The sequence below is a fragment of the Phyllobates terribilis genome, unplaced genomic scaffold, assembly GCF_046119375.1.
Source record: "Phyllobates terribilis strain yellow unplaced genomic scaffold, ASM4611937v1 Scaffold_12__6_contigs__length_324123572, whole genome shotgun sequence".
Lineage (NCBI taxonomy): Eukaryota > Metazoa > Chordata > Amphibia > Anura > Dendrobatidae > Phyllobates > Phyllobates terribilis.
In genome coordinates, this window is record NW_027362772.1 from 320,431,045 (window position 1) to 320,454,831 (window position 23,787).

Here is a 23,787-nt window from a genome sequence, read left to right on the forward strand (position 1 = left end):
ATGGACTCATTGTGGACTCTACGGAACAATCTTGATATTTGATATTCTATGTTCCCTGCCTCAATAAATCTCGTTGGATTGATCATCGGCCTGGTGTCCCTTCCTGCTGTGTCGCACACCCCGTCACAAACTGGTTGGCAGAGATGGGATCAGAGCAGAAAGAATGGAGGACAGCGGCCCATCAACATCTGGAACCAGAACCTCAGGATACAGGAACTGGACTGTGTGGAGCCTACAAACAAAGGCCCGTTGTAGCATCGGCGTCCCTGCCTCCTGCTAGGAAGGGACGCTGTTCCCCTCACTTCTCCGCTCTGTGCCCGGCGTCTTCCTCCCGCTCTGCTGGCAGCGCGCGCTGCTTCCCGGCCACGGTGCATAGGGCGCGCGCGCTCCCCCTCTCTTAAAGGGGCCGCGCGCGCCATCCTAAGGACTCCCCGGCCAATGGCCGGAGGACTTCACCATATATAAGGCACCTCCTCCAAAATGGAGGTGCCCGAGCAATGTTGTTGCAAAGCCTTCACTCTGCTTCAGCCCTCAGGTCCCGTTTCCAGCTACCTGCCAGATTCCTGCCTGTTACCTGCCAGCCACCTGCCAGATTCCTGCCTGTTACCTGCCTGTTACCTGCCAGTCACCTGCCAGATTCCTGCTTGATACCTGCCAGATATCCGTTTACCTGCTTGCAAGCCTGCGGTCCGACGGTCTGCCTTCTGACACCTGTCAGTCTGTCTATGGACCAGCCTGCCCGCTCAACTGGGAGCGCTCGTCTGCTACCTGCCTGCTAGTCTACCTGGAGGCTCCGCCGTCACTTGCCGTGACCACCTGCCCGTCCAGAGACTCTTGTCTGCTCACCTGGGAGCGCTCATCTGCTACCTGCCTGCTAGCCTACCTGGAGGCTCCGCCGTCACTTGCCGTGACCACCTGCCTGTCCAGAGACTCTTGTCTGCTCACCTGGGAGCGCTCATCTGCTACCTGCCTGCTAGCCTACCTGGAGGCTCCGCCGTCACTTGCCGTGACCACCTGCCTGTCCAGAGACTCTCGCCTGCTCACCTAGGAGCGCTCACCTGCTACCTGCCTGCTAGCCTACCTGGAGGCTCTGCCGTCACTAGCCGTGACCACCTGCCTGTCCAGAGACTGTCCCTGTCACTTGCCGTGAGCACCCGTCCTTCTACCCAGAGACTGTCCCTGTCACTTGCCGTGACTACCTGCCCTTCTACCCAGAGACTGTCCCTGTCACTTGCCGTGACTACCTGCCCTTCTACCCAGAGACTGTCCCTGTCACTTGCCGTGATTACCTGCCCGTCTTCCCTGGGAGCCACCCGCTTCCTTACAAGGACCGCCCCCTTGTATAGTTGCTCAGAGGTTCCGCCTCCCAGACCCGTTACAGTTTGCTCGGGCCATGGAACCCGGTGGCACCCAAGCTCCCTCGCTCTCGGACCTATGTCATGAACTGTCCCGTCAGAGGTCCCAACAGGAGTCCATCCTGAGTCACCTGCGGAATGTCAACTCTCGCCTGGACACTCTTGTCTGCTCCACCTGCAACCACCGCTAGTGTCATGACTCGCAACCCGGCAGCGCCGCTGCCCACCAATACCATGGTATCCTGTCCCGGACCCCGGTTTTCTGCACCTCCTCGTTTCGGAGGTGACTCCGCTCAAGCTCGGGGCTTCATAAACCAGTGCACCCTGCACTTTGAACTCTTGTCCCACCAGTTTATCTCCGACCGGTCCAAAGTAGCCTTTATCATGTCCCACCTCACGGGGGAGGCTCTGGCTTGGCTAAATCCTCTGTGGGAGAGAGGAGATCCCCTGGTGTCCGACCTGCCAGCCTTTCTCACGGCTTTCCGGAAAGTCTTCGACGAACCCGGACGGAAGACCTCATCCGCATCGTCTCTGCTACGCCTCCGTCAAGGAGATCTCACCGTGGGCCAATATGCCATACGGTTCCGTACCCTTGCTTCGGAGCTGGCCTGGGATAACGACGCTCTGGTGTCTGTCTTCTGGGAGGGTCTGTCCGGCCGTATTAAAGATGAACTCGCCGGTCGGGACATTTCTACCACTCTCGACGACTTAATAACACTTGCCACCCGGATTGACATCCGATTCCAGGAGCGCGCCAAAGAGGTCACCCGTGAGAGGAGGTTTCCACGTCTAGCCCCCACCTTCCAGAAACCCGTCACTCCCTCCGTTACTCCCCAGGCACACTCACCTGAGCCTATGCAGGTCGACCAGACCAAGATGGTCCAAACCCGTCAAGACTTACGCCGTGCCGAGGGGAGCTGCTTCTACTGTGGCAGTAAGGAGCACCGGATCCGTTCCTGCCCAGAGAGGTCGGGAAACGCCTGCGTCTAGGATCGCTCAGAGAGGTCGCCCTAGACAAAAGTAAACCCTCTCCATCTCTGATGCTGTCAGTCTCTATCACCTGCGGAGAGAACCGCTATTTCGAACTGGCTCAACTTGACTCAGGAGCTGCTGGAAATCTCATTTCTCAGTCTCTGGTAGAGAAATACTGCATTCCCACCAAACCCCTGGCCGTACCTTTATCTGTCGCCGCCGTGGATGGGGGCCTCTTACCACATCCCATCCAACTCATCACCGAATCCATAACTCTGCAGGTGGGAATGCTGCATTCTGAGAGCATCTCCTTTCATGTTCTGCCTGGACTCTCTCACGCACTCTTGTTAGGCCTACCTTGGCTCCAGAAACATGCACACGTGCTTGACTGGCAGACCGGAGAAGTCCTTCGCTGGGGACAGGACTGCCATAGGACTTGTCTAGTTCCCGTTCATCCTGCTCGTCCTTCTCCTACCCCAGTCAGTCTACCCGGTCTACCGGTTCCCTATTGGTCTTATGCGGATGTCTTCAATAAAAAAGAAGCAGAGACATTACCCCCTCATAGACCATACGATTGTCCAATCGACCTGATACCCGGCTCTACTCCTCCCCGTGGGCGTATCTACCCTTTGTCCGCAGCGGAGACCCGGTCCATGTCAGAATATATTGAGGAGAATCTGGCCCGGGGATTTATCCGGAAATCTACCTCCCCGGCGGGAGCAGGCTTCTTCTTCGTCAAAAAGAAGGACGGCTCACTCCGTCCATGTATAGATTATAGAGGCCTTAACCAGATTACAGTGAAGAATAAATACCCCCTCCCGCTCATTCCTGAATTATTTGACCGCCTGAGGGGGGCTAGAATCTTCACCAAACTGGATCTCCGTGGGGCGTATAACCTGGTCCGTATCCGTCAGGGGGATGAGTGGAAGACGGCATTCAACACCCGGGACGGCCACTATGAGTACCTTGTAATGCCCTTCGGTCTCTGTAACGCTCCTGCCGTCTTTCAAGAGTTGGTCAATAACATCTTCCGTGACCTTCTCTACTCCTGCGTGGTGGTGTACCTGGACGACATCTTGGTCTTCTCTCCGGACCTTCCTACTCACCGGAGGGATGTTCGTCAGGTCCTGCTCAGGCTCAGGCAGAACCACCTCTACGCTAAATATGAGAAGTGCATCTATGAGCAGACCTCTCTTCCATTTCTGGGCTACATAATCTCTCAGACCGGCCTACAAATGGATCCTGAGAAACTGTCTGCCATCCAGAAGTGGCCCCGACCAGAGGGGTTGAAGGCTATTCAGCGGTTCCTGGGCTTCGCCAACTATTACCGCCTCTTCATACCGCACTTCTCTTCCCGGACTGCCCCTATCTCTGCGCTCACCCGTAAGGGTACTAATCCGAGAAGATGGCCGCCTGAAGCTGAGGAGGCCTTTCTTTCCTTAAAACAGGCCTTCTCCTCCGCCCCGGTGCTGCATCGTCCGGACGGCAACAAACAATTCTTCCTAGAAGTTGACGCTTCCTCCTCCGGAGCCGGGGCGGTACTTACCCAAAAGTCATCTTCCGGAAGAATGGTAACCTGCGTTTTTTTCTCCAAACTCTTCTCCTCTTCTGAGCGCAACTATTCTATTGGAGACCGTGAATTGTTAGCCATTAAGCTGGCACTGGAGGAGTGGCGTTACCTGCTCGAGGGGGCTCTTCACCCGGTAATAATTTACACGGACCACAAGAACTTGGCTTACCTTCAGAGCGCCCAGAGACTTAACCCGCGCCAAGCCCGGTGGTCCTTGTTTTTTGCCCGCTTTGATTTTGTTCTTCATTTTCGCCCGGCAGACAAACACATCATCGCTGACGCCTTGTCCCGATCCTTCCTGGTGTCTGATCTAGAGGAGGAACCTAAGCACATCATTGATCCCGCCAGAGTAATGCAAGTGGCTCCCGTGAATCTAAATCGTCTCCCTCCCGGTAAGACGTTTGTAACTGTACCTGATCGGAAGAAGGTCCTACACTGGGGTCATTCGTCTAAGCTAGCTGGCCACGCCGGTCAGAAAAAGACCCTCCAGCTCATTACCCGGCATTACTGGTGGCCTACCCTGCACAAGGATGTAATAGACTTTGTTTCTGCCTTTGTGTCCAGCGCCCACAACAAAGTTCCGAGACACCTGCCAGCCGGTCGCCTTCTTCCTCTTCCAGTACCTGCTGCCCCGTGGCAGCATATTGCTATGGACTTTATAACGGATCTTCCTGTCTCTGCCGGTTTTACGGTCATTTGGGTGGTCGCTGATCGCTTCTCCAAGATGGCGCACTTCATTCCCCTGCCGGGTCTCCCGTCTGCACCCGAACTGGCTAAAGACTTTATCCGCCACATCTTCCGTCTCCATGGCCTGCCCCTCCACATCGTGTCAGATCGTGGGGTTCAGTTCACCTCACGCTTCTGGAGAGCCACATGTAAGTTGCTTGACGTCACTCTGGACTTCTCCTCCGCTTACCATCCACAGTCCAATGGTCAAGTGGAGCTGATCAATCAGAACCTGACCAGTTACCTCCGGCACTTCGTTAATGCCCACCATTCGGACTGGGTGGATCTCCTACCATGGGCCGAGTTCTCTTACAATAATCACGAGAGCGAATCTTCCTCCAAATCCCCGTTTTTTGTAGTCCTCGGTCAGCATCCTCGGATCCCATTTCCCGTCTCCACCTCGGTGGACAATCCGGCTGCGGAATCTCTCGTTCGCAAATTCTCCTCCATTTGGGAGAGTACACGATCCGCACTCCTTCAGTCGTCCGAACGGATGAAAAAACACGCTGAGAAAAAACGCCTGGATCCTCCACAATTCCGTCCTGGAGATAAAGTCTGGCTCTCGTCCAAGTATGTCCGGCTCAAGATTCCTTCCTACAAGTTAGGGCCTCGGTTCATCGGCCCACTGGAGGTTATCAGTCAGATCAACCCAGTGGCCTATAAATTAAAACTCCCGGCCAACTTACGGATCCCTAACTCCTTCCATGTATCTCTCCTCAAACCCGTGGTACTTAACTCTTTTTCCAAGTCTACAGGTACGCCTCCTGCTCCGGTTTCCGCTGAGAACGAGTTTGAGGTAGAGAACATTCTGGCCACCAAAAGGGTAAGAGGAAAAACCTTTTTTCTGGTAGATTGGAAGGGGTTTGGTCCTGAGGAGAGAACGTGGGAGCCCCGGGAGAACATCCATGCCCCTCTCATCCTTGATAAATTTCTCTCTGGCCTAAAAAAGGGGGGGCCTAAAGGGGGGGGTACTGTAGCGTCGGCGTCCCTGCCTCCTGCTAGGCAGGGACGCTGCTCCCCTCACCTCTCCGCTCTGTGCCCGGCATCTTCCTCCCGCTCTGCTGGCAGCGCGCGCTGCTTCCCGGCCACGGTGCTTAGGGCGCGCGGGCTCCCCCTCTCTTAAAGGGGCCGCGCGCGCCGTCCTAAGGAGTCCCCGGCCAATGGCCGGAGGACTTCACCATATATAAGGCACCTCCTCCAAAATGGAGGTGCCCGAGCAATGTTGTTGCAAAGCCTTCACTCTGCTTCAGCCCTCAGGTCCCGTTTCCAGTTACCTGCCAGATTCCTGCCTGTTACCTGCCAGCCACCTGCCTGTTACCTGCCAGTCACCAGCCAGATTACTGCCTCTAACCTGCCAGTCACCTGCCAGATTCCTGCCTCTAACCTGCCAGATATCCGTTTACCTGCTTGCAAGCCTGCGGTCCGACGGTCTGCCTTCCGACACCTGTCAGTCTGTCTATGGACCAGCTTGCCCGCTCACCTGGGAGCGCTCATCTGCTACCTGCCTGCTAGTCTACCTGGAGGCTCCGCCGTCACTTGCCGTGACCACCTGCCCGTCCAGAGACTCTTGTCTGCTCACCTGGGAGCGCTCATCTGCTACCTGCCTGCTAGCCTACCTGGAGGCTCCGCCGTCACTTGCCGTGACCACCTGCCTGTCCAGAGACTCTCGCCTGCTCACCTAGGAGCGCTCACCTGCTACCTGCCTGCTAGCCTACCTGGAGGCTCTGTCGTCACTAGCCGTGACCACCTGCCTGTCCAGAGACTGTCCCTGTCACTTGCCGTGAGTACCCGTCCTTCTACCCAGAGACTGTCCCTGTCACTTGCCGTGACTACCTGCCCTTCTACCCAGAGACTGTCCCTGTCACTTGCCGTGACTACCTGCCCTTCTACCCAGAGACTGTCCCTGTCACTTGCCGTGATTACCTGCCCGTCTTCCCTGGGAGCCACCCGCTTCCTTACAAGGACCACCCCCTTGTATAGTTGCTCAGAGGTTCCGCCTCCCAGACTCGTTACACCCGTGAATTAGGAGTCGGCTACAAAGGACTGTCCAAGGAGCAATTAATTGAGGCTTTGGAAGAAGCTTGCCTGCAAGATGGCACCAAGGAAGGATTTCCACAGCAAGGGGAGGAAAGACGGGAGCTGGAGGTAAATACCCAAAAAAGTCAGTGGGTTGTGTGGTATGAGGAGGAGATGGCATTGCTTGGAGATGAGGCCACCATAGAAGATAAGAGGGAGGCCATCCGCACAGCTAGGGAGAGGCAGCGCATGGTGGAAGCAGCTAGAAGCTCCAGACTGTAACCACAGCACCTACCATGAGGGAATTCCCAAGAGTGTCCCGTAAGGACTTTAAGCCATTTAATGAGGCTGCAGGCAATATTGAGGTCTTCTTCCAGGACTTCGAACATAAATGTTATGAACATTATGTTTTGGGAGTGTTTCTCTGCTAAGGGTACAGGACTAGTTCACCGCATCAATGGGAGAATGGATGGAGCCATGTACCGTAAAATCCTGAGTGACAACCTCCTTCCCTCAGTAAGAGCATTGAAGATGGGTCGTGGTTGGGTCTTCCAGCAAGACAATGACCCAAAACATACAGCCAAGGCAGCAAAGGAGTGGCTCAAAAAGAAGCACAGTAATGTCATGGAGTGGTCTAGCCAGTCTCCAGACCTTAATCCCATAGAAAACTTATGGAAGGAGTTGAAGCTCCGAGCCGCCAAACGACAGCCTCAAAATCTTAATGATTTAGAGAAGATCTGCAAAGAGGAGTGGACCAAAACTCCTCCTGACATGTGCACAACCCTCATCATCAACTGCAAACAACGTCTGACTGCTGTGCTGCCAACAAGGGGCCACCAAGTATTAAGTGTTTGCCAGAGGGATCAAATACTTATTTCTCACTGAAAAATGCAAATAAATGTATCTAATTTATACAATGTGATTTTCTTTTTTTGAATATTCTATCTCTCAATGTTAAAATTAACCTACCCTTAAAATTATAGACTGTTCATGTCTGTGTCAGTGGGCAAACTTACAAAAACAGCATGGGATCAAATAATTATTACCTTCACTGTATACATACATAAATATGTGTGTGTGTATATTGTAAGGCGGCGGTGTTCACACCGTGCAGTAACTGAGGCAGTGACCCAAGCAAGTCCAACATAAACAGCTTTATTCAGCAACTCACGGGTAAACGGGACAGTCCTCCGGTTCGCAGCCGGGTTAACCTGAGTCCATAAACAACGGTTGCCGGGGACAACGGCCGCGCCGGGCCACTCAGAGCCTGACAGGTGCAGAGGCTTCCCAGGCGGTGGTTCAGCCACCTCCATCCTGCGGAGCTTTCCTGCTCTGCTCCTAGCAGGTCCCAACATAGAACAACACTAATCCTTAGTGCAGGGTTTATAAAGGACCTGTGGCAAGAGCCAATGGAAAACCCGGGTTGGAGGGAGGAGGCCGCCCCACTGCCTCCTGTGACCTCCTCCAAGAAATGAAGGCCCTGCCGGGTTTTACTAATCTGCCTTAGCCAGGTAGTCTGACCAGGTCAATGCTCACCTTCATTCCTGCATTGTGTCTGTGACTGCAATGCACTCCAATGGGTTTAATAGGTCTCTGTACACATTCTGGGGATATATAACGTCCCTCGTATACGATCCTGGTCACTGCCTCACAATATATATATTCATCTTTTACATTTTAAAAATGACAAAATGGCTTTGAGCCATTTCCGTGACATCAGGTTTAGTAATTCTTTCATTATTCCTTTTTATTTTATGTAATTGTGTATACTGTATTGTTTATACCATGTTGTAACATATTTATATATATTTTTTTATCAACACTGCCTACCTTTCTGGATTAAATACATAACATTTAATAGCTCTGTTCCTCTTGCTCTGTAAACCACACCCCTGAAGCCATACGCTACCTGTAACGGGTGTCCAATTGGCCTGTATAAATGATTAGCGGTGGCAGCTAGTGGTTTCCTTTCTTATTGTGGAGTTGTCAGACTCTGAGAATATATAAATATAATCCATGCATTGGAATCTGAGGTGTATATACCATACGTTCACTGTGAGTTCCCCAATAACCGGCCTAGTAGTGGAAGCAGCTGCGGACTCGTCCACCACTCATCAGCCAATTGCGTGATTGTCCTGATTGGAGTCAGCAGAGTTGTGTTCTCGTGACATATTGGTGGCAGCTGTGAGATCTGTTTGACCTCTCCGATGTCATCTGTGACAAAGTGGTAACAGTGGTGGGATCTGTGGGATCTCCCGGCTGTGTATCCGTGACATATTGGTGGCAAGCGGTGAGATCACTAACCATTAGTGGCTGGACTGAACAATCATCTCTGTCACTAAAAACTTGCTCGGTCCCTGCGAGGAGTCTGTGCAGAGTTTTGAGGATCCGACTCAGTGTTTAAATCCATATCTGGGACAATATTGTACGTGTAGCAGTTACACCTCTCCCTCCTCCCTTGTTTTTCTGTCCTATCCTTTACGCTTGATGAGGTTTGGTACAACCAGCTCAAGAAGGAGGCTCTTGCTGCCATCTGTGCGGTCAGACAGATTGACTCCACTGGCAAAAACAGGCAGCAAATGATCACTGCGCTAGTGCAATATGACGTAGAGCAAGTCCGTCACCCGAGCCCTGCAGGAGGAGAGGCGAGCCAAGGCATACCAGGCGCTGCTGCAGAGTTCCCACCTGTGGATGCAAGTGACATCCACAACAAGGGTAGAGGAGACCTCCACCTACAGATGGCCTTACTGCAACTGGACGCAGACGATCATGAGGGACGACTGGGGCTGATTCAGCAATACCAAGAGCTAGCCGAGCGACAAGACGAGCGAGAGGCTTAGAGAGCAGAGCGAGAGTTTGCTGAGCGTCAAGCTAAGCGAGAGCACCAGCTGGAATTAATTTGACTCCAGAAGGAACCATCCATCCCACTGGACAGTGAGTCCAGTAATGCCAAAACCCGGTTCTGAGCATTTTCCAGTCATGGACAAGGACGTGAATCTGGACACATTTCTGAGGGGATTTGAGAAGACCTGCAGACAGTATCAGTTGCCCGATGACCAGTTTGCGTGATATTTAACCCGAAAGCTGTGAAGCTAAGCTCTGGAGGCGGTCGCCTTTCTCCCTCGAGATCAAGATGGAGACTATGAGGTCATCAAACAGGCCCCGATAAAGAAGTATCAGTTGGCTCCTGAGGTACCGAAAAAGTTCCAGACCCTCCAACGTGGACCTCACAACAGCAACAGCGATGTAGTGGACGGGCTCAGAATCAACTTCAAGCAGTGGATCCAGGGACTATTGGTTACCTCCTTCGATGAACTGAAGGACCTGATGGGGAAGGTCTAGTTTCTTCATCTTTGCCCTGTGGAGGTGCGACAGTTTGTAATGGATCAGGAGCCAAAAGAGGCAGCTAAAGCAAAGCAGATTGTCGATACCAATGAAGCCAACCATACAACTGAGGTGCGGAAGTCAGCCGCCACCAGCTGGAAAGGGGGTAAGCTGACAACCACCACCAATGCCCCAGCCAGCTGATCTTCAGGAGGTCTCACCCCATCTTCCAGCACCCTGCCTACATCTGACTCCCGCCGGTGCTATACCAGCAAGCGAACTGGTCACATCAGCCTCACCTGCCCGGAGAGGCAGAAGAGGAACCCAACACCCGAGGCCCAGGGGCCTACTGCAGCTGTTCTTTTTGTGGGTAGGGCGGTTGGGAGGGCCAGTGAAAACTTGCAACCGGTTACTGTGGGCGACATAGTTACTGTGGGGCTCAAGGACACCGGTGCAGAAAGAACCCTCATTCGCACTGAATTTGTGTTTCCTGAAAAACTCATCTCTGGGAAGACCCTGACTGTCATCAGGTTTGGGTGTGCTCACAGTCCCTTAGCGATAGTCCGGGTTTTCCTACACTGAGGGGGTTAAGGGAAGTGGGAGTGTCAAAGAGCCTCCCCACAAATATTTTATTGGTAACTAATCTGGGACAGTTGGTCGCTCAATACATTCCTGACGACCCCCCAGATCTGGCACTCGGATTACTTCTAGTGGTGAAGACGCCGGGGCCACATACCTAGCTGAGCTCCTGAATCAGCCTTTATCTGTCCCCTCCCCCACCCAGGGAAGTGGAGAGTAGTTGCATATAAAAATACACAAACTAGGCTAACAAGGGAAGACGTTCAGGGATAAATGAAAATACCAATCGTACAAAAATGCACTCACAAGCAACAGAGATGTACATTGGGAAGTAAAGGGAAGGAAAAAACAGAGGGATGAGGATAAGCACACAGACAAATCACCAAGCACCAGTTTTTGAACAACACTCCAAACACCTCCTCAACAAACACCTCCAACTCCACTCCAGGTAGTATAAAACTAACACTGGCAATCCTGATTGCCAGAAGCTAGTATAAATAGCAGAGAGGATTGGCCAACACTGAACGGCTGAGATAATAAAAGCAGTAAAGCTCCAGGAGCTCTCAACTGGACAGATTTAACTCCTGCACTGCTAGCAGAAATCTGCTCCATTTAATATGATGGTGATATGCTTATAATCAGTGCAGGAGTATGTGGATTCAGACACCGCAGTTTTCTGGTCCCTCTCTGTCACGGTAAACCCGTGACAGTACCCCACCTTCTAAGAGGGAACTCCAGAACCTCAGGGCCGGGTCTATCAGGGCTTGCCATGAGAGAAGACCGGATGAACCTGAACGCATGGACATCAGATGCTGGGACTCACATCCTCTCTTCAGGACTGTAACCCTTCCAGTTTACCAGATACTGAAGAGACCGATGAACCAAGCGAGAATTAACGATCTTAGCTATCTGAAATTCCAAATTCCCATCAACAATGACCGGAGATGGAGGTGACTGTTCAGAGGATGCAACATATTTTTTGAGTAGAGACCAATGAAACACATTATAAATCCTAAAAATGGGTGGCAAAGCAAGGCGGAATGCTATAGGATTCAAGACGGCCACAATCTTATAGGGACCGATGAACCTGGGTCACCGTTTCCAAGAAGGAATCGTCAGCTTAATGTTCCTCGAGGACAACCACACCAAATCTCCAACACACAGGTCCAGACCCACCAAGCCTCTCTGACCAGCCACACTCTTATATTTTGACCCCATCTTCTTCAAATTATTAAGAACTAGTGATGAGCGAGTGTGTTGTTAACCCTTTCGGCGAGCATGCTCGGGTGCTTGCCGAGTATCTTCAGCGTGCTCGGGTGTTATGTTTCAGTCACTCCGTACTCATGATTTGCGACTGTTTGACAGCTTTAATAAATATGAGGAATGTCTAAGAAACAAGCATTCCTCACATGTATTAAACCTGTCAAACAGTCGCAAATCATGAGCACAGAGTGATGGAAACATAACACCCGAGCACGCTGAAGATACTCGGAAAACACCCAAGCATGCTCGTAAATCTCGAGTAATGAGCATGCTCGCTCATCACTATTAAGAACACCTTGCCACACAGATGTAATAGATGATGAAAACTGTTCCACCTCAAGTATTCCTGAAGAACGATTCCTATTAAAAGAGCTGAACTGAGGATGAAACCCTTATGCCCCAAAGAACGGGGACTTGCCAGTAGACCCATGACAATGATTATTCAACGCAAATTCGTCTAGAGATAAGTAAATAACCCAATCCTCCTGATTCTCAGACACAAAACACCTAAGATACGTCTCAAGACTTTGGTTAACACGTTCAGTTTGCCCATTAGACTGTGGATGACAGGCTGAAGAAAATGATAGCTGGATCTCCAAACGAACACAAAACGCTCTCCAAAATTTGGAAATAAATTGCACCCTCCGGTCAGAAACAATATCGGTAGGAATCCCGTGTTATTTCACGATTTCTTTGATGAAAATTTGCGCCAAGGTCTTGAAATTGAGTAAGGCGGATAGTGCAATGAAATGAGACATCTTGCTGAATCTGTCCACCACCACCACCAAAAGAACAGTATTACCTGCAGATACAGGTAGATCCATGATGCAATCTGACAAATGAGTCCAAGGTCTACTGGGAATCGCCAATGGTTGGAGAGACCCAGACGAGCGAGAATGAGAGGTCTGTGACAATACAGCTTCTAATCTTAAATAGCCAGGCGAAATACACTACTGTGTTTATGTTGACTTTTCAATTTATGCGTTTTTCGGGTGGAACAAGAAACATGGACTGTTGTCATAAGTCTGAATATTGACTTTTTTTGGTCTGAGAACAATAGTGTTTGTTAATATGCTAATTACATATTTTACTAGGCCAGCCAGTTTGGTGATATTCAAGAGCCCCCCCCCCCCCCCCCGAAATACCAACTATGTAAATTGATTAAATGCTCAAACAATGAGACCTGAGCCCTGCATCTCCCCCCTGACCTGTGAATGATGACCTTAGCCACATATCTAAATATAAAAAGGGTTTTCTATCCCGCTGCAAGGAGAATCAGGGATTCAGAGGGATGCTTCAAGACAGCAGATTGGTAGCATGGCTCCATCCAAAGAGACACAGATTTGGATTCTACAGGATTCCAGCCTAAGGGTATACAGCCCTGACAGATCTGCTCCATTGACCATCAGAGAACCCATGGATACATTTGGGGAACCCAGGTTGGAACAATGAGGTCACCTGGCCCCATGGATATGTTGTTTGGGGTTGCCAGGTGTAGCAGAGACGCCGTCCCCCTTACCGCCGCACTACTGGCCCGGCGTCTTCCGGCTCTCCTGCTGCTGCTGACGCGCGCAGCTTCCCGGGCACTGTGCTTAGGGCGTGCGTGCTCCCTCCCTCTTAAAGGGGCCGCGCGCGCCGTCCTAGGGAGTCCCCGGCCAATGGCCGGTGGACTTCCTATATAAAAGGCACCTCCTCCAAAATGGAGGTGCCCGTGCAAGGTTGTAGCTCTGTGTTCTAAACTCTGCTTCAGCCCTCAGGTCCTGCTGCTAGACTGACTATCAGTCCAGTCCGCCAGCCTGACTACCAGTCCAGTCCGCCACCCTGACTACCAGTCCAGTCTGCCAGCCTACCAGTCCAGTCCGCCAGCCTGACTACCAGTCCAGTCCGCCAGCCTGACTACCAGTCCAGTCCGCCAGCCTGACTACCAGTCCAGTCCGCCAGCCTACCTGTCTTCGCCAGCCAAGTACACTCTCCAGCTCGACGGTCTGCCTACGGTCCAAACCCGCCAGTCTGTCTATGGGCCAGGCTTGCCTGCCTACCCGGAGAACGTACCAGTTACCTGCCATGCCTACCAGCCAGCCTACCTGGAGGCTCCTGCCAGTTACCTGTGGAGTCTGCCAGTCCGTCTACCCGGATCACCCGTCAGTCTGCCTGCCGTGCTCATCTGCTGTACCGGTCAGTCCCTGCCTTCTGACCCGTGGGAGTCACCTGCTCTCATACAAGGACTGGTCCAGAGTGGCACCTGGTCCCTCTGCTCGGTCCTTCCCTGGTTCACGGAGTTGATTGAGCCGCCGTGCGACCTTGGTCAGTCCGAGTTGATACCTAGTTACGCCCCTCTGGTCTCTCCTTGCACCGTAGCACAGAGGTTCCACCACCCGGATCTGTAACAGCAGGTGGGACCCTCCGGTTGCCTGGAACCCATTGAGACGTTCGGAAGGGTCTCCTGGCCATGTACCTCGATGGACTGTCAGCTTCCAAAGCTTGCCGCTACCTCTTCTCTATGGGGGCCCGCCAAAAGCGGGGGTGGGGCACTGGTTGAGGTAGTTGGCCCTGGAAGTCCCAAAGTCGCAGCTGATCTATTATCCGTGGGCCAACAGAAGGGTGAGACTGTGTAATGTTGCACCATCTTGGGTATTTGTTGGGACTGTTCTGTGTGTTTATTGCCTGTTTTGTGGTTCAATAAAATATTGCCACACTGTTTTACCCTTACACTGTGTTGTCTGAGTAGTATTATGCCCACGGAAGACCCCGGGTCTTCACAAGGTCTTAGAATGCGGACAAATACTACAGGCAGCTACATACTCGTGAACATCCCGGTGTACGCCAGCCTACTAAAAACAGAGTAAGGTGACCTGTGGTGGCTTTACTATTAGAATGCTCGGCCAAGACCGAATCATGATCTTCACTTAGAACTCCAAAACTGAGATTCAGAGGTACGAAGTTTACCTATGGGACAGGCAGCAGAGGCGCCCCCCTGAGCCTCTACAACCTCCCTTAGAAGTTCAGAACCTATAGAAGGAATAACTACCCCTTTCTGTAGATATAGGAACCGGTTTACAATTATCTCCACCCCCAAGAAAACAACGAGATAAGGTATTCGCCATAATGTTCTTATTCCTCGGCCTATACATCACGAAAAAGTTGTATCGTGCGAAGAACAAAGACCACCTTGCCTGCTTGGCGTCAGATGCTTAGCAGATTCTAAAGATTTTTATGTTCGGTGATTACCATAACCAGATGAACTGCCCCCTCCAAAAAATGTCGCCACTCTTCAAAAGCCCGCTTTATTGCCAAGAGTTCCCTGTTACCAATGTCATAATTTTTCTCAGTGGATGACATTTTCTTAAAAAAAATATGCACCTGGACGCCGTTTACTAGGAGATGCATCCGGCTACAAAACAGCCCGCACCCCAACTTCAGACGCGTCAACCTCTACAATGGATGAGTGACGTCAGGCTGTACGAGTATCGGCACAGATGCAAAACATTTATTCAAGGTATCGAATGCCTCCCTGGCCGAACTGGACCATATGGAAAAGTAGGTCCCTTTCCTGGTCATATTCGTCAGAAGTTTGGCCGCCACTACTAAAAAGTTTTTGATGAACTTACGGTAGTAGTTGGCGAAACCCAAAAAACCTTTGTAACGTCTTTAAGTTCTCAGGACGATCCCAATCCAGTACCACCCGGACTTTCGATGGATCCATGCGAAAACCGGTAGACTATAAGAAATAACCCAGAAAAGGGTTCTCCTGAACCAAGAACATACATTTCTCTGGTTTGACAAATAATTTATTGTCCCTGAGTGTCTGAAGGACCTGCCTGACATGTACCTGATGTGAGTCGAGGTCAGGCGAATAAAACAATATGTCATCAAGATAGATCACAACAAATCTACCTGCCAAGTGACTAAAAATGCCATTAATAAAGTGCTGAAAGACGGCGGGAGCGTTAGTCAACCCAAATGGCATCACAAGGTTTTCATAGTGTCCCTCAGGTGTATTGAAGGCTTTCTTCCACTCATCCCCCTCTTTGATAAAAATGAGATTATACCCCTCCCCCCCCCCCGAGGTCCAGTTTGAAAACCATTTGCTCCTACAATCTGATTAACCCCTTAACAACATTTGACGTACTAATATGCGTCTGTGCCCTGGGACTTAAGTGCCAGACCCGTATTAGTACTTCATCGCGATCGCGCGCGCAAACAGGCTGTGCGGGCGCGATCGCCGCCGGGTGTCAGCTGATAGTACCGGGTGTCAGCTGTGACAATGTGTAGGGAGCGGTCACGCACCGCTCCCAGCACATTAACCCCCGCGATGCTGCGATCGAAGTCGATCGCAGCATTGCGGAGGCAAGGGGAGGTGATCGCAGATACTCACCTCCTCTTCCGGCTTCCAGCGATGTCTGTTGCGGCTTCCAGGATGTTGCCATGACGACCCGATGTCGTCATGACAACATCCGGGTCACCAGACAGCAGGAAGATTTTTTGGACATGCGCAGTGCATCTCCAAACAATCTTCTCCCTGTCCAGCGCTGACAGCCTGCATGGCACAGGGATGGTGCTGCATTCCTGTGCCATGCAGGCGATCAGAGGAAAAAAAGTGAAAGTCCCATAGTGGGACAAAGTAATAAAGTGTAAAAAGTGTCAGAAAGTGAAAAAAAAAAAAAAATTGTAAAAATATAAAAAAAAAAAATAAAAAAAATAATCCACCAAAAATAAAAATATAAAGTACCCATCAATAAATATTAATATAAAAAAAAACAAAAAAAACAATAAATGTACACATATTTGGTATCGCCGCGTCTGGAATGACCTGACCTATAAAACTGTCCCACTAGTTAACCCCTTTAGTGAACACGGTAAAAAAAAAAAATAAAAAACGAAGCAAAAAACAATGCTTTATCACCATACCACCAAACAAAAAATGGAATAACACGCGATCAAAAAGACAAATATAAATAAAAATGGTACCGCTGAAAACGTCATCTCGTCCCGCAAAAAACAAGCCACCATACAGCTCCATCATCCGAAAAATAAAAAAGTTATAGCTCTCAGAATAAAGCGATGCTAAAAAATAATTTTTTCTATAAAATTGCTTTTATTATGTAAAAGTGCAAAACATAAAAAACGATATAAATGTGGTACCGCTGTAAACGTACTGACCCGAAGAATAAAGCCGCCTTATCAATTTTACCATACGCGGAACAGAATAAAAAAAAAACAAAAAAAAATTCCTGAATTGTTGGTTTTTGCTTATTCTGCCTCCCAAAAATCGGAATAGAAAGCGATCAAAAAATGTCACATGCCTAAAAATGGCACCAATAAAAACATCAACTCATCCCGCAAAAAACGAGCCGTCACATGACTCTGTCAGCCAAAATATGGAAAAATTATAGCTCTCAAAATATGGCGATGCAAAAACTAGATTTTACAAAAAATGAGTCTTTTAGTGTGTGACAGCTGTCAATCATAAAAACCCGATATGAATCTGGTATCACTGTAATCGCACCGACCCGAAGAATAAATAACTTATACCGCACGAGGAACGGCGTAAAAAATAAACTCTCAGGTTAGGGTTGTGCTAGGGTTAGGGTTGTGCTACGATTAGGGTTGTGTAAGGGTTAGGGCTGGGGTTGGGGTTGTGATGGGGTTGGGATTTTTTTCAAAAGTAAGAAAAAAAGATGACGATATGGCGACTAGTGTTGAGCGCAAGTGCTCGCTACTTGAGTTTGCATCGGGTGCTCTGGTATGCACTGAGTATCGTGGGTATTTGAGTGACATGCTCGAGTCTCCGCCCCATATGCTTCACGGCCCAAAAAACTTTGCGGGATTGCCTGCCATGCACGAGCGATCCCCGCATGTTTTTTTTTGGGTGTCTAATAACCGTGAAACATCCGGGCGGGGACTCGAGCACACGCAGTACATGGTGCATACCTGAGTACCCGATGCAAACTCAAGTAGCGAGCACTTGCGCTCAAGACTAATGACAACTTATTCAATATGATGACCTAATGTAATCAAATTCTGTGTCGTACCTCTGGGTTCAAAATGTTCACTATAGACCTTAATAAAATCCTTGAGGGGTATAGTTTCCAAAATGGGGTCACTTGTGGGGGAGCTCCACTGTTTAGGCACATCAGGGGCTCTCCAAATGTGACATGGTGTCCGCTAACAAATTGAATGGAAAATCGGCTCAAATTGTTAGCGGAAGCCATGCTGCGTTTGGAGAGCCCCTGTGTGCCCAAACATTGGAGCTCCCCCACAAGTGACCCCATTTTGGAAACTAGACCCCCAAGGCACCTATCTAGATGCATAGTGAGCACTTGGAACCCCCAGGTGCTTCACAAATTGATTCATAAAAATGAAAAAGTGTTTTTTTTCTCACTTTTTCATTTTTACGAATCAATTTGTGAAGCACCTGGGGGTTCCAACTGCTCACTATGCATCTAGATAGGTGCCTTGGGGGGTCTAGTTTCCAAAATGGGGTCACTTGTGTGGGAGCTCCAATGTTTGGGCACACACGGACTCTCCAAATGCAACATGGTGTCCGCTAACAAATTGTCGGCTCAAATTGTTAGCGGACACCATGTTGCGTTTGGAGAGCCCCTGTGTGCCCAAACATTGGAGCTCCCCCACAAGTGACCCCATTTTGGAAACTAGACCCCCCAAGGCACCTATCTAGATGCATAGTGAGCACTTGGAACCCCTAGGTTCTTCACAAATTGATTCGTAAAAATGAAAAAGTGAAAAAAAAAAACAATCTCAGAATCAGGAGGATCCGTTGAAGCTCCAGAGTAATTACCTCATAAAGTGACAGTGGTCAGAATTGTAAAAATTGGCCTGGTCATAACGTGCAAACCACCCTCGGAGGTAAAGGGGTTAAAGAGGTCCAGGATGAGAGGGAATGGATCCCGGACTGTGATCCCATTAAGTTTTCGAAAATCTTTTTTTTTTTGACAAAGACAAACCCTGCAGCAACGGGAGACGAAGGTCTGATATGACTTTCAGTGATATAGTCCTTCATGGCCATCTTCTCCAGACCAGAGATATTATACAATCTGCTTTTTGGCGGCTCTGCCCCAGGAATAAGATTAATGGCGCAGTCATAAGGACGATGGTGAGGAAGTTCTTGACACCCCTGTTCTGGAAGCAGATCCCCGAAGTCAGACAGGAATTCAGGCAGAGATTGGGTATCCATCCTGGCTAGCCGGGTGCCCAAGCCGTGTTCTTGGCAATATTCGCTGCATTTTACCACCTCCTCAGATGACTCAGACCCAGGTTCTCTTGACCCCAGACCTCCCGCAAATTGGAGGGTTTCTTTATGTCTCTGATGAAGATGACGATCCACCCGAATAGCCAGAGACATGGCCGTCTCAAGGGAGACCGGAGTCTCATACAATGCAAGGGCATCCTTCACCCGTACAGATAGTCCCTAACGGAACTGGCTGCGCAGCACGGGGTCATTCCACATAATGTCAGTGGACCACCTCCGAAATTCGGAGCAATACTCCTCCGCCGGCCGGTCTCCCTGCTGAAGCTGACGTAGCGTGGACTCAGCCAGGGAGACGCGGTCGGGGTCGTCATATATGACCCAGAACCTAGAAAAATTCATCCACAGTCTGGAGCGACTGGGAGTCCAGAAGGGGAAAAAATGCCCATGCTTGGGGGTCACCTGAAGAAGCGAGATCCCCACCCTTTGCTCCTCGGTTCCTGAGGAGAAAGGACGTAACCAGAAGTACAGCTTACAGGCCTCCCAGAGGACATGTCCACCCCCAGAGAACCTGTCAGGCAAAGCGACCTTGGGCTCCACCGGGGGTTTCCCGCGAGTCACGGACCCCAAACCTGATGTGTTACAGTGCAGCAACGCTATAGTGCGTAGATCTGCCACCTCCGATCTCTGAGCACACTGCCGATCCCTGTGTACAACGCCGATCCCTGAGTACACCGCCGATCCCTGTCTACAACGCCGATCCCTGAGCACACCACAGATCACTGTGTACAACGCCGATCCCTGCGTACACCGCCGATCCCTGCGTACACCGCCGATCCCTGTGTACAACGATGATCCCTGCGTAGACCGCTGATCCCTGAGCACACCACCGATCCTTGTCTACACCGCCGATCCTCGAGCACACCGTCGATCCCTGTATACAACGCCGATCCCTGAGCACACGGCCGATACCTGAGCACACCGCTGATCCCTGAGCACACCGCCGATCCCTGTATACAGTCATGGCCAAAAGTTTTGAGAATGACACCAAAATGATATTTTCCCATGATCTGCTGGCCTCTGGTTTTTATTAGTGTTTGTCTGATGTTTATATCACATACAGAAATATAATTGCAATCATATTATGAGGACCAATAGGTTATATTGACAGTTAGAATGAGTTAATGCAGCAAGTCAATATCTGCAGTGTTGCCCCTTCTTCTTCAAGACCTCTGTAATTCTCCCTGGCATGCTCTCAATCAACTTTTGGACCAAATCCTGACTGATAGCAGTCCATTCTTGCATAATCAATGCTTGCATTTTGCCAGAATTTGTTGGTTTTTGTTTGTCCACCCGTCTCTTGATGATTGACCACAAGTTCTCAATGGGATTAAGATCTGGGGAGTTTCCAGGCCATGGACCCAAAATCTCTATGTTTTGTTCCATGAGCCATTTAGTTATCACCTTTGCTTTATGGCAAGGTGCTCCATCATGCTGGAAAAGGCATTGTTGGGCGCCAAACTGCTCTTGGACGGTTGGGAGAAGTTGCTCTTGGAGGACATTCTGGTACCATTCTTTATTCATGGCTGTGTTTTTAGGCAAGACTGTGAGTGAGCGGATTCCCTTGGCTGAGAAGCCACCCCACACATGAATGGTTTCAGGCTGCTTTACAGTTGGCATGAGACAAGACTGGTGGTAGCGCTCACCTCTTCTTCTCCGAATAAGCTGTTTTCCAGATGTCCCAAACAATCGAAAAGGGGATTCATCAGAGAAAATGACTTTGCCCCAGTCCTCAGCAGTCCACTCCCTGTACCTTTTGCAGAATATCAGTCGGTCCCTGATGTTTTTTCTGGAGAGAAGTGGCTTCTTTGCTGCCCTCCTTGAAACCAGCCCTTGCTCAAAGAGTCTCCGCCTCACAGTGCGTGCAGAAGCACTCACACCAGCCTGCTGCCATTCCTGAGCAAGCTCAGCACTGCTGCTAGTCCCATCCCGCAGCTGAAACAGTTTTAAGATACTGTCCTGGCGCTTGCTGGTCTTTCTTGGGCGCCCTGGAGCCTTTTTGACAACAATGGAAGCTCTCTCCTTGAAGTTCTTGATGAGGCGATAGATTGTTGACTGAGGTGCAATCTTTGTAGCTGCGATACTCTTCCCTGTTAGGCCATTTTTGTGCAGTACAATGATGGCTGCACGTGTTTCTTTAGAGATAACCATGGTTAACTGAAGAGAAACAATGATACCAAGAACCAGCCTCCTTTTAAAGTGTCCAGTGATGTCATTCTTACTTAATCATGACTGATTGATCGCCAGCCCTGTCCTCATCAACACCCACACCTGTGTTAATGGATCATTCACTAAAACGATGTTAGCTGCTCAGGACTGCAATGATGTTGAAATGTGTTTTGGGGGTTAAAGTTCATTTTCTGGGCAAATATTGACTTTGTAAGTACAGTAATTGCTGTTAAGCTGATCACTCTTTGATATTCAGGAGTATATGCAAATTGCCATTACAAAAAATGAAGCAGTAAACTTTGGAAAAATTACTATTTGTCTCATTCTCAATACTTTTGGCCATGACTGTACACCGCCGATCCCTGTATACACCGCCGATCCTTGTGTACAACGCCGATCCCTGAGCACACCGCCGATCCCTGTGTACACCGCCGATCCTTGTGTACAACGCCGATCCCTGTGTACAACGCTGATCCCTGAGTACACCGCCGATCCTTGTGTACAACGCCGATCCCTGAGCACACCGCCGATCCCTGAGCACACCGCCGATCCCTGAGCACAACGCCGATCCCTGAGCACAACGCCGATCCCTGCGTACACCGCCGATCCCTGAGCACACCGCCGATCCCTGCGTACACCGCCGATCCCTGAGCACACCGCCGATCCCTGAGCACACCACCGATCCCTGTGTACAACACCGATCCCTGAGCACACCGCCGATCCCTGTGTACAACACCGATCCCTGAGCACACCACCGATCACACCACCGATCCTCGAGCACACAATCGATCCCTGTATATACCGCCGATCCCTGAGCACACAGCCGATACCTGAGCACACAGCCGATACCTGAGCACACCGCCGATCCCTGAGCACACCGCCGATCCTTGTATACACCTCCGATCCCTGAGCACACCGCCGATCCCTGAGCACACCGCCGATCCTTGTATACACCTCCGATCCCTGAGCACACCGCCGATCCCTGAGCACACCGCCGATACCCGAGCACACTGCCGATACCCGAGCACACTGCCGATACCTGAGCACACCGCCGATCCCTGTGCACACCACAGATCACTGTGTACAACGCCGATCCTCGAGCACACCGCCGATACCTGAGCACACTGCCGATACCTGAGCACACCACCGATCACTGAGCACACCACCGATCACTGAGCACACCACCGATCACTGAGCACACCACCGATCCTCGAGCACACAGTCGATCCCTGTATATACCGCCGATCCCTGAGCACACTGCCGATACCTGAGCACACCGCCGATCACTGAGCACACCACCGATCCTCGAGCACACAGTCGATCCCTGTATATACCGCCGATACCTGAGCACACCGCCGTTCCCTGTATACACCGCCAATACCTGAGCACACCGCCGATCCTTGAATACAAAGCCGAACCCTGAGCACACCGCTGATCCCTGTATACATGGCCGATCCCTGAGCACACCACAGATCACTGTGTACAACGCCGATCCTCGAGCACACAGTCGATCCCTGAGCACACCGCCGATCCCTGAGCACACCACAGATCACTGTGTACAACGCCGATCCTCGAGCACACAGTCGATCCCTGTATATACCGCCGATCTCTGAGCACACCGCCGATCACTGAGCACACCACAGATCACTGTGTACAACGCCGATCCTCGAGCACAAAGTCGATCGCTGTATATACCGCCGATCCCTGTATACACCGCCGATCCCTGAGCACACCACAGATCACTGTGTACAACGCCGATCCTCGAGCACACAGTCGATCCCTGTATATACCGCCGATCCCTGAGCACACTGCCGATCACTGAGCACACAGTCGATCCCTGTATATACCGCTGATCCCTGTATACACGGCCGATCCCTGAGCACACCACAGATCACTGTGTACAACGCCGATCCTCGAGCACACAGTCGATCTCTGTATATACCGCCGATCCCTGTATATACCGCCGATCCCTGAGCACACCGCCGATCACTGAGCACACCGCCGATACCTGAGCACACCGCCGATCACTGAGCACACCACAGATCACTGTGTACAACGCCGATCCTCGAGCACAGTCGATCCCTGTATATACCGCCGATCCCTGTATATACCGCCGATCCCTGAGCACACCGCCGATACCTGAGCACACCGCCGATCACTGAGCACACCGCCGATCACTGTAAACATCGCCGATCCCTGTATACACCGCCGATCACTGAGCACACCACCGATCACACCACCGATCCTCGAGCACACAATCGATCCCTGTATATACCGCCGATCCCTGAGCACACAGCCGATACCTGAGCACACAGCCGATACCTGAGCACACCGCCGATCCCTGAGCACACCGCCGATCCTTGTATACACCTCCGATCCCTGAGCACACCACCGATCCCTGAGCACACCGCCGATCCTTGTATACACCTCCGATCCCTGAGCACACCGCCGATCCCTGAGCACACCGCCGATACCTGAGCACACTGCCGATCCCTGTGCACACCACAGATCACTGTGTACAACGCCGATCCTCGAGCACACCGCCG